The 20,366-nt window shown below is 45.3% G+C and overlaps 1 pseudogene; it reads left to right on the forward strand.

The window, feature by feature from the left end:
• The first annotated feature begins 1,005 nt into the window (after positions 1–1,005).
• Positions 1,006–4,540, forward strand: LOC142368755 (uncharacterized; annotated as a pseudogene).
• Positions 4,541–20,366: the final 15,826 nt, after the last annotated feature.

Raw genomic sequence — 20,366 nt, forward strand, 5'->3', positions numbered from 1 at the left:
AGCATCCATCTATAGCTAAAATAGAACTTGCACTAGCCCCTCTCCTGGTGTATGGCGGCGTTTGCGCCCCCCGCTCCCAGCACAGGTGGCCTATAGTGGTTGTCAGTGAAGGCACCGTGTGCGGCTCCCGCTCCCGGCATCCAACTATAGACAGTGTATGAATACAGCAATAGCCCCTCTCCTGGTGTAAGGCGGAGTGTGCGCCCCCCGCTCCCAGCACAGGTGGCCTATAGTGGTTGTCAGTGAAGGCACCGTGTGCGGCTCCCGCTCCCGGCATCCGACTATAGACAGTGTATAATTACAGCAATTGCCCCTCTCCTGGTATACGGCGGCGTGTGCGCCCCCCGCTCCCAGAACAGGCGGCCTATAGTTGATTGTTGGCGAAGGCACCGTTTACGGCTCCCTCTCCCAGCATTCATCTATGAGTACAGGATTTTCTTTTGTATGAAAATCTATAAGTACAGAATTTTCTTTTGGAAAAAAAAAAAAAAAACCTTCACTTGCCCCTCTCCAAGGGGCCTATAGTTGATTGTTGGCGAAGGCACCGTTTACGGCTCCCTCTCCCAGCATTCATCTATGAGTACAGGATTTTCTTTTGTATGAAAATCTATAAGTAAAGAATTTTCTTTTGGAAAAAAAAAAAAAAAAAAAAAAAAAAAAAAAACCTTCACTTGCCCCTCTCCAAGGGGCCTATAGTTGATTGTTGGCGAAGGCACCGTTTACGGCTCCCTCTCCCAGCATTCATCTATGAGTACAGGATTTTCTTTTGTATGAAAATCTATAAGTAAAGAATTTTCTTTGAAAAAAAAAAAAAAATCATAACTTGCCCCTCTCCACGGGGCCTATAGTTGTTTGTTGGCGAAGGCACCGTTTACGGCTCCCTCTCCCAGCATTCATCTATAACTAAGAAGAACACATATATGAATAAGAATTCATAAATACGTACTATCGTCAAATACACTGTGTGTGTGTATATATATATATAGAGCTAGAGGTGGTCCCGACATGGATCACAACCACTCCTGCTCGGCCTGTATGGCTCCTCTACAGCTTGAGGATGGCCATGATCTGTGTCCTTCGTGCCTCGGCCTCGGACATCTGAGGCAGGGTCTCTCAGACGAGTCCTGCATGAATTGTGGCATTTTGCCTCATGCTGTCAGGGCTGCAAGGCTGGCCGAGGTAGAGCGCCTGTTGGGCCCTCCCTTGTCTCCTCAGTTGACCCCTGACCAGTGGCTGGCCCCGTCTCGGTCTACCCGACCACGGCGTCGGCCTGCTGAGACTGCAGGCCCCACCTCCGGGAAGAGGGCCAAGGGGTCCGGGCTTACTTCTAGAGTGGATCAGCTGACAGCGGAGCTTGACAGCATGAAGTCCCTCCTCCTGGCTCTCCAGCCTGGGGCTGGAGCAACCCTGCCAGGTGCCCTTGTTCCTCCAGCGGCCTCCTTCGGGCCGGAGGAGGATGCGTTTCCCATAGCAGCTTCGGCTACTATGTTTCAGGACTACGCTCCGGACGTGCTCCTGGGAGACGAAGCCTCCCGTCCTTCTGCAGCGGGCTCCCTTTCTTCAGCCCGTGGCTCTGCGGGTGGTAGTGAGGACGGCTCTGTGGGAGCCGCCATCCGTACGGCTCTAGCCAGGCTACAGCTGGACGTGCCGCAGGCTCAGCCAGCTTCGGCCAGTGCCTTTTTCAGGCGCTCCTCAACCCCCGCTGAACTAACTGTACCTCCATCAGAAGAGTATCTGAGGGAATTACAGAAGTTCTGGAGGGACCCTAGGGCCCCTGCCCGTCCGACAGCTGATGCTCGGACCCTGGCAGCCATGCAGGACGCCTCCAAGTTCGGCCTGGACCGCATGCCAGCGGTTGAGCCCACTATAGCCACCCTGATCGTCTCACCCAATGAGGCTCTGAGACAGGAGGCGAGGTGTCCTCGCCCCCAGTGCCGGGTTACGGATGAATTGCTGTCGAAGGCCTATGAGGCGGCAGCACGTATGGCTCGCATGGGTAATTCCATGTCCCACCTGCTGCTCGCCCTGTCGTCATCCCTGCAGGAGACTGAGCTGGACACTTCTGTCCACGGTATTACTGACGCCTCTCTACAGGCCTTTGCACTGATGTCCAGGGAGTTGGGACGAGTAATGGCTACTCTCGTACAGGCTCGCCGCCAGGTTTGGTTGGCGCAGTCCCCTCTCTCGGAGGCCTGCAGGAGAACCCTCCGCAGCGTTCCGGTGGAACCGGGGGAGCTGTTTGGTTCCGCGGCTCTGGAAGCCCTCGAGCGCACGGTCCAAGCTGGGAAGACCCGACAGCAGCTGTCTGAGCTTCACAGAAGCGCGCCGCCGCCTGGCAACCCTAGGGGTCGTCCAGCTGCCCCGAAGCGCGGCACCCACTCACGGGCCAGGGGCCTCCTTCGGCCCCAGTACTCACGCCCACAGCCTGCTCAGCGGCAGGCGCAGCCCTTTCGGGCACCTGAGCGACTGCCCCCTGGGCGTCCTCAGGTCTCACGTACCGACCGTCGTGCCCCTGGAGCCTCTAGAGGTCGGGGGGCCCGACGCTGAGGCCACGGGGCCGACCGTCGGCGTTTTTCCCCAGCAGCAGCTCAGCTACTGGGCTGCTTCCACCAGGGACCCGTGGGTTCTTTCCACCTTGACCCACGGGTACGAACTTCAGTTCCGACGTCAGCCCCCGATCCATGGCCGAGTCAGGATGACTGTCATCCGCGACCCGGCGAAAGCCCGAGCCCTCGCCCAGGGGCTGTACGCCCTCCTGGGCAAGGGTGCCATCGAACCGGTAGACCCCCAGGTGCACCCCGGGGGGTTCTACTCGACTTACTTTCTGGTAGCAAAGAAAGATGGCGGATTCCGACCTATCCTCGACCTCAGGAACCTCAACAGGTTCCTGAAGGTCTTGAGGTTCCATATGTTGACCACTGCAGAGGTTCTGCGTACGGTCTCCAGAGGGGAGTGGTTTACCTCCATAGACCTGGAGGATGCCTACTTTCACGTTCCTGTGGCGCCACACCATCGGCAGTTTCTGCGATTCGCCTTTCAGGGGCGTCATTTCCAGTTCAGGGTGCTCCCGTTTGGTCTCTCCCTCTCCCCACGGGTGTTCACCAGGTGTGTGACGGCAGCCCTCTCGCGCCTACAGTCGCGGGGCATGAAGATCTTGCCGTATCTGGACGACTGGCTCGTCTGTGCACCGTCCCAGTCTCAGGCGGCCCTCGACACGACGTGTCTTCTTTCCCATGTGGCCCGTTTGGGCCTCAGGGTGAATTTTACAAAGAGTGGCCTTGTCCCATCACAGAGCACAATTTTTCTTGGGGTGACCCTCGATGCGGTCACCATGATGGCCTGCCCGTCGCCGCGGCGGGTGGACGACATCCTCCGCCACCTCCTCCCGTTTCGGGAAGGCAGGCGGTTCCACTACGTGGAGTTCCTACGCGTCCTGGGGAAACTGACAGCTGCGGCTGCTGTGGTCCCCTTAGGATTGCTGTCGCTGCGTCCCCTCCAGAGGTGGTTGCACAGCTTTCACCTGGACGCCAAGAGACACCGGCACAGGAGGCTCGCGGTGTCCCACCGTTGCCTTCTTGCCCTGGCCCCGTGGAAGAAGCGCTCGTTTCTCCTCCAGGGCATGCCCATGGGCTCCATTGCATCCCGTCGCGAGGCAGTCACGACGGACGCCTCCCTCTCGGGGTGGGGCGCCGTGTGGCAGAACCGGACAGCTCAGGGGCTGTGGCCGGCGCGGGACCGCTCACAGCACATCAACGCACTAGAGCTGCGGGCTGTACACAGAGCGTTGCAGGCTTTCCTCCCTTTCTTGAGGGGCCGACATGTACTAGTGCGGTCGGACAATGTTTCGGCCGTCTCCCACATAAACCACCAAGGTGGCACCAGGTCTGCACTGCTACTGCAGGCATCCCGGGACCTCCTGCTGTGGGCAGCACCACGCTTAGCCAGCCTAAGGGCAATGTATTTGCCCGGGGAACGCAACCAGACGGCGGACTTGCTCTCCCGTGGCAAGCCTCCGCCGGGGGATTGGCAGCTCCATCCGGAGGTGGTGCTCAATATCTGGGCCACCTTCGGCAGAGCAAACGTGAACCTCTTTGCCTCAGAAGAGTCGACCCATTGCCCCCTCTGGTTCTCCCTGACAGAGGAGAGCAGTCCCCTGGGACAGGATGCTCTGGCCCACGACTGGCCAGAGGTTCTCCTCTATGCTTTCCCGCCGATCCCTCTGATAGTCCCTACGCTACAGAGGGTCCTCCGGCAGGGCCACAGGCTGCTGTTGGTAGCCCCTTTTGGCCAGGGAGGACGTGGTTTCCACTGCTGCACAGGCTCTGCAGCGGTTCCCCGTGGCGCCTCCCCGACAGGAGGAATCTCCTGTCTCAGTGGCAGGGTCGGATCTGGCATCCCGACCCGTCCCGCCTGCAGCTGTGGGTCTGGCCACTGCAGGGCCCGACCCGATGCTGACTGAGTGCTCTGGCGAGGTCTGCCATACCATCCTAAACGCGAGGGCGCCTTCTACCCGGGCGCTTTATGAACAGAGGTGGCGGCTGTTCACTACATGGGGCTTGGACAGGGGTGAGGACCCTGTGCACTGTCCGGTCCCTAGGATTCTGGAGTTCCTCCAGTCACTCCTGGATGACGGCCGGTCCCCCGCTACCCTGAGGGTGTATGTGGCGGCCATTTCCTCTCGGCATGCTCGAGTGGATAACGGCACGGTGGGAAGCCACAGGTTGGTGTCCCTTTTCCTGAAAGGTGCGCGGCGGCTGCGCCCCCCACGAGTGCGGCGCACCCCACCATGGGATCTGCACCTGGTGCTCGGCGCCCTTTGCGCGCCTCCCTTTGAACCCCTTGCTCAGGCAGGGCTGAGGTGGGTCTCCGCTAAGACTGCGCCTTTCTTCAGCGAAGCGCGTCGGGGAGCTGCATGCTCTGTCGGTGAGCGACTCCTGCATGAGGTGGAACTCGGATGGCTCAGGGGTTTCCCTATGGCCGAACCCCGCTTTTCTCCCGAAGGTGCTGTCTTCATCTAACCTCAACAGACCTATCCACCTGGCACAGTTTGTTCCCCCGGAGGGGGAGGACAGGTGACGCCTACTGTGCCCTGTGCGGGCTCTGAGAGCCTACAGGCTCTCCGGGGTCAGCAGGGGGTCACGAGTGACGTTGTTGGTATAAACACTCGACCTGCGCATGCGCAAGATGTATCATCCAGTGCTTGAAAGCACCGCCTCTGGCGGTCATCCAGGATTCATAGAACCGTAGTTACATACGTAACTTTCGTTATGTTACTTGTTGTCCCCTCTTTCCTGTCCTCTCAAACCCCAGTCAGTAAAGGCGGAGGGCCGTCCCTCCTGAGTCGGGTTCTACCGAAGGTTTTTTCCTACCACAGTCGCCTTGTGCATGTTTAGGATGGGGAATTTGATTAAAGACAATGGGCCTCAAGCAAGAACATTTTCGTATTTTTATTCTAAATTTCTCTTACTTTTTTCGTAAAAAGGTCTCATACGAACACGCCACGTCGGATTCAACAAACGCTCTTAACTTCGGAAAAAGTGTGTAAACGACCTGCGTAAATGATGAATCCCACCCGTGCGTATTTAAGGGGCACGTGCACAAGGATAGTAAATTTGCATACTCCACGCCCAAAATTATACCATATAAGGCTGTGCTTCCTTGCTCTTGTGCCAGGAAGTGTTGAATGTTGAGAATGACATCAAGGCGCAAAAAGAACAACTTTACGGGCTCTGAGATTGAAGTTCTGCTTTCAGAGGTCCTAAAAGGAAAATCTGTCATTTTTAGCAGTGTCAGCAGTGGAATTACGGGACCTGCTAAAGCGAAGACATGGGAAGCAATTATGAGTGCTGTTAATTCAGTGTCACCTGTAGTTCGTAATGTCACCGAAAAAAAAAAAGAAAAAAAGAAACGGTTTAATATGAAAATAGCTTAAAAAAAAAAACCGTCTCGCCATGAGCAGGCGCTCGATGACTGCAACTAAAGCCGTGCAATCAGTTGTTGCCTCATCATGATGGCTCTTTGATGGAGCTGGGCTGGTTCAGGTAGTAGGAAACCCTCGTTCATGGCAATATTGTGCAAATCTGGCATACCTTCTCTGGGCTATAGAGCAGTTTGCCCCCCCCCCCCGCTGTAGCGAGACACACCGACCTGGCCTTAAGCTCAGTGCGCTCCACGACAGCACGGGTGCTTTGATGCGTATATGTGTCTCGTGCTCCAATTATGATTGGCAGTCCAGCCACGGGATGAAAGTCCCTCTTAATTTGTACTTGTTGGACAGCGCCGTATGGGAATTAGATGTACCATGGGTGATAAACTGATGAGAGCTGTGATGACCAAGGGGAGCACACGACTCACAGAGGACTGGGACACACCCGATCCGTCTCCAATCTCCCTCTGAAAGGTTCCAGTGGCCAAAAATCCAGGGGTGGTGAAGACCTGGACGTGTGGTGGAATTGGGTTTGATCGGCGTGTTTCTCTGGAGTTGTGGATCTATCGAGCTGCTTATTTGCAGCATCACAGTCCTTAGCAGTCTTAATCGCGATGTCAGCCATTCGTCTGTCTCCGCAGAAGATATCTACACGGTCTCTTCAAGAGCCTGACGCGCTATGGCATCCAAAAGTAGCAAGACAGCCGCTGGTTACACTTCCCATTGACCTTGTTATATACAGATTCAAATTAACCTTCAATTAGTGCATAATTTAAGTCAAACAGAATAATGTCAGCATTATTATGGGGTATAATGTATATATTTATTTATGTTTGCCTCAAAGTAATTAAATATACAATCCATTAGTCAAGCAAACTTGATCGGAATAACAGCTGACCATTTTACGAAACTCCTACGACAGCTCTGGATTAGAGCCTGGCTCGGGCCGGATTTTTCTGTCCGAGCCCGGCCCTCAACCGACAGAAAAGTTCTCAAATCCGACCCGAGCCCGAGATTAATTAAAATATTTGTGTCCGAGCCCGCCGGAAGCCCGAGACCAGTGACCAACGCAAGACGGTGCACCCTAATCAGTAAATACACATTGGTGACAGCGCACCATTATCCACCATAATCCATTATAAAACATACACATTAATGGCGGTGCACCATAACAAATGCACAAGCACTCTTCAGTTCTCTAGAAGCTATTTTTCTTTTAATGTCCTCCATAGCCCTTCCAGCCAGCTGAGCTCGGCTGCACTGATCGCACGTGTTTAATGTAAAGTTGTTCGAATGTTCGATATGCGTGCGTGCGCACCAAGCATGCACAGACCACAGATGCACACAGATGCATGCTGCACGGCATGAGGCACGAATAGCCTACCAACATTTTCATTTATGCATATTCAATTATTTATGTTTATCACAAAAACTGACGTTTGCAATGAACTGAAACCTGTCCTCTGGCTGTTTATAATTTTCACGATGTCTGCTTGCTTCCGAGTCCGACAAGACATTTTAATTTTTTGTCCGAGTCTGGCCCGGCCCGTCGGGTTCCGACCGGGCCCGTCGGGCTTCGGTCGGGTTGCCATACTCTACTCTGGATCACTCGTAAATTCTGTTTGTACCTGAAAGAAAACGTAAAATACGAAAAGATTGGTGAATGCGCAAATTTTCTTAAATCACTCGTACGCACGGTTTAAGAACAAATCTGTGCGTACGAACGGTTCTTGCATGAGGCCCAATATTTGTTACAACCTGTTGGATCCTTAAGGTAACATTTTATTTTATTTTTTTAACTTTATTGCCTTTATCAAACCTACATGCAATACAAACACAGACACACATTCAATTAAATACACAGGAAGACAAATAAGAAGACAAATAAAAACAAAACCAATTACAAAAACTGAGATAACAAAACAAAACAGACAAACAAAAAGGTCACCTTGTCATTAAATGTTATACATCACTTGATAATACAGGGTCAAAGTACATGCATGATATAAAATTGCAACATTACATTTAAGGTTTTAGCCTAATTTCAGTCCCAGAATGACTGGGGCCCATCTTCTTATGAATAGTGGTATTTTAAACTGTAGAATAGCAGTCATGTTTTCCATGGTATGTATCTGCTCAATCTTTTGGATCCATTGAGCTTTTGTTGGTGTATATGGCTGCATCCAATTAACTGTAATCATTTTCTTCGCAATCATTAACAGAATATGTAACATGTAGCATTGGTCCTTACCTCTCCTAACCTCTCTTTTATATCCAAAATTATTGAGAAAGTTGTATTTAACCAGCTCAACGACTTTCTGAATGAAAGTGGAAGTCTTGATAACTTTCAATCAGGCTTCAATATTAAGGAATATTAATTTCGTATTTCTCCGGTTACCTACCAATCCATTTCAGCAAAGCAATGTTTCACTAATATTACATGGGCAACTGTAACCTGTAACACCTGCAAAAAGTATAGTTATCACAAGCTAAAATAACACTGAACACTTTGGTGTCTACATGAGAGTGTCATAAACATTAATGACACACTGGATATCTATGACTGATGTCATTGGGTATTTGCAATATCTGCACACCAGTCTTTACATAAGCCTACAAAATGGAATGGCACTAGATACGAATATACGAATTAATGATGGTTTAAGTGCTGTAATGCTAATGACAGGCGCATGTCACTTTTACACCTTCAAATAAAGTAAATCTACTCATGGTATTAGTTGAAAATAAAGACTCTGAATGATCTCTGTGACAGAAACGCGCACGCGCAGACACACACACACACACACACACCACAGCCGGTGACCACCACCTAACCAACAAGGTTGTGCAAAAAAACAGGCTAGGTTTTTTATTCGTGTTCCAGCCTGACTGGATAAAATAAGTAATAATTTCAGCATGATCAATTCCCCCCATACTGATGTAGTGAAGATGTCTATAAATAGCTAATTTAAGTCTCCACGCACACGGAGAGCCCTCAGTCCTCCCATTATAAAAACATGTCGTCATTCTGCTAACATTTCGCCTAACATTAGCCTACTTCTTAACGGGCCGGCTATTCTGACCTCCTCAATCTGTCCCTGGGTCACGTCTGTCTGCTCCTCCTCCACCTCGATAGCTTCTTCCTCTGTGTTTGGCCTACACTGTCCTACACTCGTGCACTGGGGGCTGCTGATGATATTGACGGCCCTGGCCCTGCATCTGATGGCCCTGCACCCGGTGCTGTGGTCGTGGTGGAAGCACTTGCAAACATGTCAGTAAGCTTCGCACATTTTGCTGCTTGTAGGCTTTTTAGCCTTTTATCTCGCAGCTTCTGTGCACCACCCTTTCGTTTCTGTTGTTTATCCATTTTGGTTTTTGACTGTTCTCTCCTAGTCCGTTCAGCTCAAATAGTAGGATTGATGACCTGGGTAAACGGTGAGGGGGCCGCCCGCCGGTCACTTTTTTTTTTTTTTTTACATTAATCAAAAAAAATAAAATAAAATAAAATACATCACCGGCTCTCGAGGGTTGTCAGCCCACCGGGAAAATGCCCGGTATGCCCGACTGTCAGTCCAGCCCTGGGTCCTTAGAGAGCAAGTTCTCTGGTATCTTCTCCAGTAAGAAAATTAAAGGGTCCAGAGGTATATCAACTCTGAAGACAGTGTCCAATTCTTCTTTAATTTGTTTCCAAAAGGTTTGTGTCACTGGACGGTCCCAGAATATGTGGGCATGGTCCCCAACCATGCCACAGTTCCTCCAGCAAGTGTTGGGGGTATTGCTTGAAAACTTTGACACCTTGAGAGGTGTTCTGAAGAATCTCAATTTCACTTTCCAGTCAAATTCTTTCCACATTTGGCTCCCAATCCCTTTATGACTTGCTAAACATACATTATAACATAACATACAAACATTCTATAATTGTGTTGAGTTCTAATTCCCTCTCACTTTTAGTATGCAAGGTATTGTCTGAGATGTCTTTCAAAAGATTCCTATAGATATTTGACACTTGATGTTTTGATGAAACTTTATGTTGAGAAATCTCTATAAAATACCTTTCAACCTCCATTGGATCTCTTTTTATACTATCCCAGTCAGTGTGTCTAGTGAGGTAACTTCATATCTGCATGAATCTAAACAAGTCATTCGTAGGCAGATCAAATTTTTCCCGGAGTTGTGAAAACGATCTTAGTGTGTTTTTTTCAAACAATTGGTCAATGCTGACCAGACCATGTTCTGCCCATCTCCTAAATGCCAAGTCTGTCAATGATGGGAGAAAATCAAAGTTTCCCAAAATAGACATTACCCTCGATAAAGCCACAGAGCCTTTTATTTGTTTTTGTGTAGTGTTCCAAATCTTGAAGGAGCATTGAAGGAGTGGTCCTTTTGGCTGCAATAAACTGTAGATTTAAAGTGATAGTTCGGAGTAGATTCACCCTAGGGTCATTTGAACTGTGACATCCAGCCAAGTAGCCCACCCGAAGTTTTTTCGATCTTGGCTGAACATCAGCTGAGTTACTGAGTTATCCCGAATAGCTTAGTACAAGCGCTAATGGAACCTGGCAGTATCTCCAAAATTACCACACTAAAATCACATGCCATGACACCAAACTTCTACAGTAGTACAAATATGGTCTGTACTCACAAAACGATGCATTTGGAAGTTTGTACATAGTCCAGGAGTTTATTATTATCAACACAAGCCTAATAGCTTCTCTGCTGCTAAAGCTGCGTCGACGTCACTTCCTTGATCTGGGAGCTTCAAAGTAAGATGAGGGTTGATCTACTACTGTAGACAACAAAGTATATGCTATATTCTACATGATTTTTTATGAATTTTTATGTTGTAGAGTTGTGAATTTATTTTATCAATGGAGAAATTGAGCAGCCTTGCTTTGTTGTCTACAGTAGTAGATCAACCCTCATCTTACTTTGAAGCTCCCAGATCAAGGAAGTGACGTCGACGCAGCTTTAGCAGCAGAGAAGCTATTAGGCCTGTAGCGTTTTTTTCTTCTAAAGCCCGCAGTGCAGGTGTGTTTTTTCGAGAGAAGAACATAGTTATCGGTAGTTGTTGTTGCTCTTCTTTCTTCTGGGCAAAAAGATTCTTATATACCGACATGCCACCATCGATTATGTTTGAGAACTGTAATGAACGTGTACGTGTACATATTAAACAGCAACGTTATTGACACACAGGTAGAGTAGAAGCGGAGAGACTGTTTAGCCAATCAGAATGCAGAACACAATGCACGATTCAAATCCGTGAAGCAGCGAGACCGTGAAAGGTGAACCGCGTTATAGCGAGGGTTCACTGTACTGTGCTTTTAAGTGCTCGTACACATTCTCAATCTCAGCAGGTTACGTGCATGACCTTTTGAAAAAGCCTTGCATCTTTAAGTCTTATGTCATGTTCCTTGCTCGTAGAACAACCTACACTCCCGCTACACTCCCTCTCGAGTAAAGATAAAAACCTATTTGGGCTACAACATTTTATCACAGAGGTGCCTCTTTGCCTCCTCTTGTATAGGAGAACCCCCAAAGTCAAATAATGTGGTGGTCACAATGTTTCTAGCTTCCTCTTTATCTAGAGCAGAGGTCTTCAACAGGGGGTCCGCGGAGGTACTTCAGGGGGGTCGCGAAATCTTTGGTTGATTAGGTGATTTTAAATATTTCTTTGTTTTTTTTTTTTGTTTTTCAAACAGTTTTTTTTCACAAATTGCAATGTCTTTAAATGCACATTAACACGAATCCAAAATATTGTAGCGAACGGGGGAAAAAAAGGAGGCAGAAGACGTTATCTTTCAGTCAGCAATGCACGCATTCACGGCCACCCTGTACCTTGCACATGTTTAAAATAAAAACATGAATATATTAACCTGTGTATTATTTGAATAGCTTAGTATTGAATGTACAATAACAGAGTAGCTAGGTTTATACACGGCACTAGGCCCCGTTTAATATAAAACACAATTGTATGCCATATAAATAGTAGGGGGGTCCCTGCTCCAACTCTCCATCAGTTTGGGGGTCCCTGGCCTGAAAAACGTTGAAGACCCCTGATCTAGAGTCAATGGTGGGGGCATGGTCATAACAGGGAAAGTATTGGCTCATGGGGTGCCCCGTTTCAAAGAGATTTCACTAAATGAAAAGCTCTTTGTGGTTATAGCAATGCATGGAAGAATTGTTAGCAGGATGAACCCCTGGTCTCACATACAACTCTTAGTGGAGCAGATTATCTTTAGGTTGACCTATAAGCACAAGCTGGACTGTGAAATCAACAGAAAACTGTACACACTTATCCTTGTGCCTGGTGTGAAGTTTGCATGTTCTCCATGTCTATGTATGGATTCTATCCAGGTACGCTGGCTTCCTCCAACTGCCCAAAAACAGGCATGTGAGGTTGACTGGTGATTCTAAATTGAGTGAGTATGAGCGTGCCTGGTTGTTTGTCCCATTTGTTTCTGTGTGGCCCTGTGATGGACTGACCCAGGGTGTACCCTACCTTTCGCCCTATGGGAGCTGGGATAGACCCCCATGCGACCCTGAATTGGAGTAAGCGGATATAGGAAATGGATGGATGGAAAAAAACGAACAGTCGCAGCAGATCACGCCACTTACCTCAGCCCTCCATTTGGGATTCAAGGAGGCTGTTCCCAGACGCTCTGGCATGCTGGTCCATCCTACTGGTACCTATATGTCAACGATGGAACCCTGGCCCTCTCATCCAGATACCGCGGGTGACAGGATGAACCTGGATAAGCAGGAGTTTCCACCGCTGGGTGACCTGACATTGATCATCACCTCCTCCTCTACGGCAGGTGATGAAGTAGTGTCCTCTGTGACCCCTCCTCACTGCTGGACGACCCAGCTCTCCCTTCCACATCCTCTCCTCTCTCCAACGACCCTCATTGTTGGAGACTCCGTGGTAAGAAATATTAATTTCTTTAATGCCACCAAACATTCTTTTCCCGTAGCCACTGTGCCACTTATTTCAGATAAGCTCCCCACACTGCTAAACTCTCTCCCGGACACGGTAAAACGGGTTGTAGTGCACGTTCGGACCAACGACACCACTCAAACTGAACTGACCAAAAGAGATTTTTAACCTTTTAAAAAACTGTGGCAGGAGGTATGTTTTTATCAGTGGCCCGCTGCCCACTTTAGACCGTGGAACAAGACGTTTTAGCAGACTGCTTGGAGTCCAACACACCTGCAAAACTTTGAACCTTGATTTTATTGACAGTTTGAACCTGTTTTGGAACCATCTCTTATTTTTTAGGTCCGACAGTCTGCACCTGAATCAATTAGGCTACTGGCATCCAACCTACAACACGCCATGCAATCAGCTCCAGAGGACTGACTGTTTCCATGCCACACCCTCACACCCCCAACTTCTTATGCACAACCACAGCCAGCACACAGCCTACCACACCTCCCTCTTCAGTATGGACCAATACTTCAACAGCAGTCAGCCTCCACACACGAACAAAATGGACAATCCCTGCCCTGTATCGTCAATCCCAGTCATAACCACTAGTGTTGTGTCGTTCGCGAACGATTTGTACGAATGAATGAATCATTTGAGTGAACATACTGAATGGAATCACTTCCTCAGCTGATTCGTTCCTTTCTCAGTTCAGTAGTTGAGCTCAGTAGCGACCGTGCAGGGCGGCAGGGGAACTGCTGTGTGGTCTGTGAATCACCCGTGAATCACTGAAAGTACTGTCACTCTGGGCTGAGGGCTCTCGTTCACTCACTGAGTGCTTTGTTCACTGAGTGTACTGACGCTCTTGTTCACTCACTGGGTGCTTCGTTCACTGAATGTACTGACGCTCTGATGATCCTGTTTGGATTTAATTTGTTCTGCACCTACAACAGTGAGTGTATGGATTTGTCTTTGTTCTATTTTCATTTATTTATTTTAGTTTCTTGACTTTTTGTTTTGCACTACAGTTTAAATTTTCTTTTTGATTGCACATTTAAGTTGATATTTTCTTAATATTTTTGAATGCACAGTATTTATACTTGTTTTTACCTCGTCAGTTTGCTCTTGATTTGATATTTGTTTCTTTTAGATTGCACATTTAAGTTGATATTTTCTTCTGAATGTACAGTTTTTTACAAGAGTGTTTATCTTCATTTCGCTCTTAATTTAATATTTATTTTGCACTCAAAGTTGTAGGTTAGTTCATATATTTTTTATATTATGTTATTTGTAATGTGATTTATATTTCCTATAATAAACCCAACATTTAGTTGCATACTTGAATACTTTTTATTTATTAATTTTAGTACTCATTTATTTTTACAAACGTGTTTGTCAAAGAAACACAGCCACAACACTCTCGTCTCCCGGTCCCGGATGTCGTGAACTAAACCAAGCACTGAACGATTCGGTGAACGAATCTTTTTAGTGAACTGATTCTAATGATTCAGTTCATCTAAAAGAGCTGCTGTGCCCATCACTAATAACCACCTTCAGGAAGAGCATCAAACGGACCACCAGAACAATTCGGAATCTAAAATCTGTGCACATACTGAAAAAACAGTGTAAAGACAAACCTTGCCTCAGACCGTTGAACATGGCTCTTTTAAATGTGAGATCCCTTTTAAAAAAAGCATTTTTATTGATAGTCTGATTTTAGATAACTGCTTAGATTGCATGTTTTTAACTGAAACTTGGCTCAGAACAGATGTTGTTTTTATTTTTTATTTTAAATGAAGCCACATCACCCAACTTTATGGACAAATATTCAGTGAGGACTGGAAGACGAGGTGGAGGTACAGCAACAATAATTACATCAGGTCTTATTACCTTTAACAAATAGTCCTCTTTTGAAATCCATTCTCATATTTTTAGCAGTCCTCCTATCTTGTGCATGACTTTTAAGATATTCTTTCATTTACACAAGTTTTAATAGAGTTATTATTTTAGGAGATTTTAATTTACACATCAATCAGACACATCTGCCAGGGAATTCTTAAATGTTCTAAATTCTATTAATTTTAAACAGCATATCACAGAACCAACACACAACAGAGGCCCCACTTTGGACCTGTTCATTACCCATGGCCTTGATATCTGTGCCTCTTCTATTATTGATGTAGGTTTTTCAGACCATTCATGGATTTTTTTTTTTTTTGTTATAATAAACAATTTTATTCCGGCTAATATTCCCAAAAGAACTACCCGGAAGCGTTGTCTTAAACAGACTTCAGAACCGAGCTGGCCTCTCTGGTACTATTTTAATTTGGTTCAGGTCTTATCTTACTGACAGAGAATTTTTTATTTGCATTGATGATTTGGCTTCCAGGAGATACAAACTGATGTACGGTGTTCCCCAAGGCTCAATTTTAGGTCCAATTCTTTTTAATCTCTACATTGTGCCCCCTTGTGGACGTCATCAGAAGGCTCGAGCTATAGATGACCTTTTTAATTGTATTAAAGATATTAGAACTTGGATGGCAGAAAACTTTTTACAGCTCAACCCGGACAAAACACAAGTTTTGGTCATAGGTCTTGAAGCGCACAGAGAGGAACTGTCTTTATAACTGAAATCACTTTCTTTTAATCAATCTTAAGAAGTAAATAACCTCGGAGTTATCTTTGATTCAAATTTAAATTTTATTTCTCACATTAAAAACATAACAAAGACGGGGTTCTTTCATCGAAGGAACATTGCAAGAGTGCGACAGTTCCTCTCTCAGACCAATGCAGTGATACTGATCCATGCTTTTATCATCTATAGAATAGAATATTGCAATGCTCCTCTTTCTGGTCTTCCACAAAAGACTATAAATCCATTACAGCTCCTACAAAACTCAGCTGCTCGTCTGCTGCCGAAGACCAGAAAGAGAGCTCATATTACTCCAGTCTTAAAATCTCTGCATTGGCTTTCTGTGTGTTTCCGGATTGATTTTAGAATTCTTTTACTAGTTTTTAAAGCTCTTAATGGTTTTAGTCCTAAGTATTTATCTGACTTGCTTTTACTTTATGAGCATCCCAGAGCCCTCAGGTCATCGGGGGCTGGTCTCTTATTTATTCCCAAAGCGGGGCCTAAAATATATGGAGAAGCATCTTTTAGTTTTTATGGTCTTCGCTTGTGGAAGACCTGAGGGCAGCTGGGATGAATAAATTAAATCATTCACACATTTTGAATCATGTGTTTTTTTTTCTCATTCAACAATAAAAGATCACATGCCATTCAGAATAGAGAGACAGGATTTTTTCTAAGATTATAATTGAGTGTTAAAGGTTTAAATTTCAACAACTAATATCAGGATGTTTACTGGAATGGCATGCAAATAGCCAAATATAATAAGTTTGTGGTACATCTTTTCAGACCTATCAAATGTCAGTTTTGTGAACTGGGACATTTCCGGCCTCTTATTTTGAATTATAAAATACATTGCAGGCACCACGGAGTTTGCCAACAGCCTTGCTAGAAAAATGTTCCATGGACATGTACATGTGCATGATTGCAAAATTATCAGAAGGCAAAAGTTGTAAAAAGGAGGCCCCAAGTTTTAAATACTAAATTTAGGTATTCCATATGTATTCATATTATCGACCTCCCTCCTTTTTGCTAATGACCAGAAAGTTATTGCTAATGACCATTTCTTTCTGCGCCCCGTTCCAACTTTCTCTAAGCTCCTCAAGCCCCTGCTTTTTCTTCTCTTTCTCCCTTGTTCCTATCTCCTCTCCTTCCCATCATTTCATCTTATCCCCTCCTGCCTCTTCCCCCATTCCCTCTCTTTCTCCCCCTGCAGGCAGTAGCCGTCTTACACAAAGTGACGCAATGGTTGTAATTGGCTGTCCTCCCTCTGCCACTAATCAGATCACAGTTGGCGCTGGGGGGGCTTTGGCGATTACCCATTACCCCCACCCCTACAGATCAGGGGCTAAGTCCATGGATAGATGAAGATAGGCGGGATGGAAATGGTTGGAGACTAATTTTGTTAATCCAGAGTTTTTTTCTCTATTGTCAGCTTCCCCACCATTTTACCACTGTGATAGTGTTCATCAGTGAAGGTATCATAAACATTAGCTTGTTAAGTGGCTTTTTTCAGATTAACTCTAAACTGATGAAAATAAGCACTGAAAAGGTATCCAATGCTGTTTTTAAATCATCAACTGCCTTTCTCCCTCTTACTCTATCCCTTTTTTCTCATTCCCTCTGCCACTCTCTTCTTTTTGTAAAGAAAAAAAACCTGATGTGATCTTAGAGCCTGTGAACGATTGACTTGAGATTGCCTGGGCTTCTCAGACACTGCATCGACCCTCCATTCTCAGCGAGGGGTCACACTTGATGTGCTCCTTTATTAGCTCAAATTAGGCCTCTGTGTCTCCAAGAAGGGAACATCCATCTCCTTATTCATTTGTTCTTCTTGTCCCATTTATTTACTTAGTTGGCTGAGCAGTGGGCTGTTTGGTCAGAGACCATTGGTTGCCCCAGGCAGGGACACAAATAACATCTTATGCACATTAGTTACAAATCACCAATGAGGAGTGAAGGTCAGAAAACAGGAAATAGGTGAAGAAAAAGCATGAGACGATGGAAAACACAGTTGGTAGGAGCTGAAACAACATAGTATAATCTTTCTGAACAACAAGTATTTTTTGTCCAGTCTGCACATACTTTTGACATGATATTTAGATTATTCATATCTTATAAATTTTGTTTTTTGTTTCTATTTATATCATCATAGCATTAAAATCTTGATAGTTTTCATAGTAGTACATTTTACTTCAAGGGTGAGATGATTAATTTGTGGTCAGGGGCCAGTCAAAAAAGTCTCCATGATTGTTCCTTCAAGGATGAGTGGTCATCCACTTTTTTGAGAATTAGCTGCATAAAAAATGACAGCACTTCTGTTGAATTTCTAAACAATGCAACAAGTTGATTGCAAATCCCAAAATCTGAGATGTTTCATATAAGAAGTAGTCTGCAGCAAACGTAAATTACACATTCAAAGGCAACATGCTTGATGGAGCCAAAACACAAGAGTTTCACCTTAAGGGTCAGGGACTGTTTTGTTCCATTAATATCACTGTATTGTTATTGTGCAGGATACCAAGCAGTACAGAGGGGAGGACAGAGGTGTTGAGCTCAAAGTGAGTTTTTATTTACCCAAAACATGAAAAAAGATTAACCAAATAAACAACTGAACCGGCATGCCAATAAAAGAGGTCAAATCAAGAAACTAAGTCAAAAAAACATCACTGACAGGACTCAGACAGACAGACAAAAAACTGACCTCATGAAATGACACATAGGGGCCCTTAAATACTATCTAACTAAACCATTCACACACACAATAGGGGAAAACAAAAAGGCTGCCACATAAATACTAACACAACCCCACTGAGATGAACCTAAACACCCCCTTCAGTTCCCCCCACTTGACATGAAGCATTGGTTCAGTCCAATCAGGCCATCAGCAGTACTTCATGCATCTCAGCCTGTAGCCACACCTTTTGCCCATCAGGAAGGGGAACCCAAACACCAAACACAGGTAACTCAAACAAAGAAAGAAAGTATTAATACAACTGAATTTACCTTGCAGTGCATATGGAGTGTGTGCACTCCATACACCCCTGCAAGGCAATAAAGTAACAAACTACAACACATTATATAATTAAAGAATATTCAAAGTAATAATTACAAAGTAAGTTAAAGAAACCAAATTGTGGAAGGGTGTGGCTCTTACCCTGTGTGGCTTGCCATCACATTATACATTTTAAGTTTGGTCTCCGGTTCTTTATTGGATAGCTTATGCCAGAACCATTGGGACTTGCAGCGCTGTGAGCTTGTGCACCTGCACTTTCACTTGTATGTGTGCAGTAAGAGCATTAAAACAGTTGGGTCACTGGTTTTCTATGCTATCATCTGCTGAAAATATAGACTAAAAAAGGAAGTTACTGGATGTGACTATGATGAAATATGACTGTTCTTTAATTACATGGGAAGCTGATAAATGAAAATATACAATAAAAATAACACAAACGTTTACTGAAATTACTGTAACATAGAAAAAATAGAGGAGTTGTGTAGGATCATTAAACAGGTTGAGTTGGATTTGGGCATCTTACATGTGTTTTTTTGTCACACTACAAGAGGTCACCTGTGTAAACACTGTTAGTTTTAAACAATTGAACATGAGTAGCATTGTTTTTTGCTGGTGAGGCTATGCTGCATAATGTCAAATGTGTCTCTAATTCAGTTTGTTTCCTTTGTTTTTAGCCAAGAGGTTTAAAGCACAGATCTTTCATAAACAACTTGCCATTGCCCATTTTCACAGCTGATTCACTACTCAATTATTGGTCCATTAAGTTCCCATATCAATTTATAGATTGATTGCCATGGAAAGCAGTAAACCCAGAGGCACTGAGGGATCCAGCTACAGAAACACTGTTTAACATGAGTAATTTGGAAGATAGTGAAGCATTGCTTGTAAATGGAGGTCTAAGATGCCTCTTGGCCCATCTGCAACTACATAGTGAAACAGATGGTGATAATCAGGGGGACATTTCTTCCATAAAGATAGATATTTAATATGTGGTTTATGTGTGGAAACTAATCACTAAAAGACAGTTTTGCATGTATCATACAACCACAGTATGAACAAAAGCTGGAATGCTTTATATAATTGAAATAAATACAGAAAGCTGTGATTTGCAAAAGCTTATAAAGCAATGTGATTGCTCACAATTGAACATAGAAAACATCAAATAGAAATAGAGAAAATAGAAATAGAAAAATACTTTATTCACCCCCCAGTGGGGGAAATTCAAAATTTGTCAAGTAGGTCAGATTTTTTTCTTTTTAAAAAAAATATTTACAATGATTGTGTCTTAGAACAATAACAACAATGATAATAATTATAAATAAATTTGAGAAAAATATCAAAGTCAGCAATCACTGGTAAAAAGCCTAATGGCTGTGGGGACAAAGGACTTCCTGAACCTCTCAGTCCTGCAGCGCAACGAGATGAGCCTCTCACTGCAGCTGCTCCTCTGTCCTGCCAGGATGCTGTGGAGAAGATGTTTACTGTTCTCTAAAACAGAATATAATTTTCTCCTCATCCATTACTCCACCACAGCACTGAGAGGGTCTAGCCTTCTGCCTACTACAGAAACAGCCTTTTTAACCAGTTTGTCCAGGTGCCTACAGTTTTTGTCGGTAAGTGTAATTCCCCCAGCAGACAACAGCATAGAACAGTGCACTTTCAATGATAGTGTGATCATTGTGATCATCAAATGTGAGACATTTTACAATTTCATGAAAAATATCTTCTCATCTTGAATTTGATGGCATCAAAATGTCTCAAAAAAGTCAGAAAGTGGGCAACAAAAGGCTGGAATAGTAAGTGGTACTGAAATGAAACAGTAAAACATCAATGAAACAGAAGAACAAGTTGTAACCGATGGGGTTAATTAGCA

The sequence above is a fragment of the Odontesthes bonariensis genome, chromosome 19 (assembly GCF_027942865.1).
Source record: "Odontesthes bonariensis isolate fOdoBon6 chromosome 19, fOdoBon6.hap1, whole genome shotgun sequence".
Classification (NCBI taxonomy): domain Eukaryota; kingdom Metazoa; phylum Chordata; class Actinopteri; order Atheriniformes; family Atherinopsidae; genus Odontesthes; species Odontesthes bonariensis.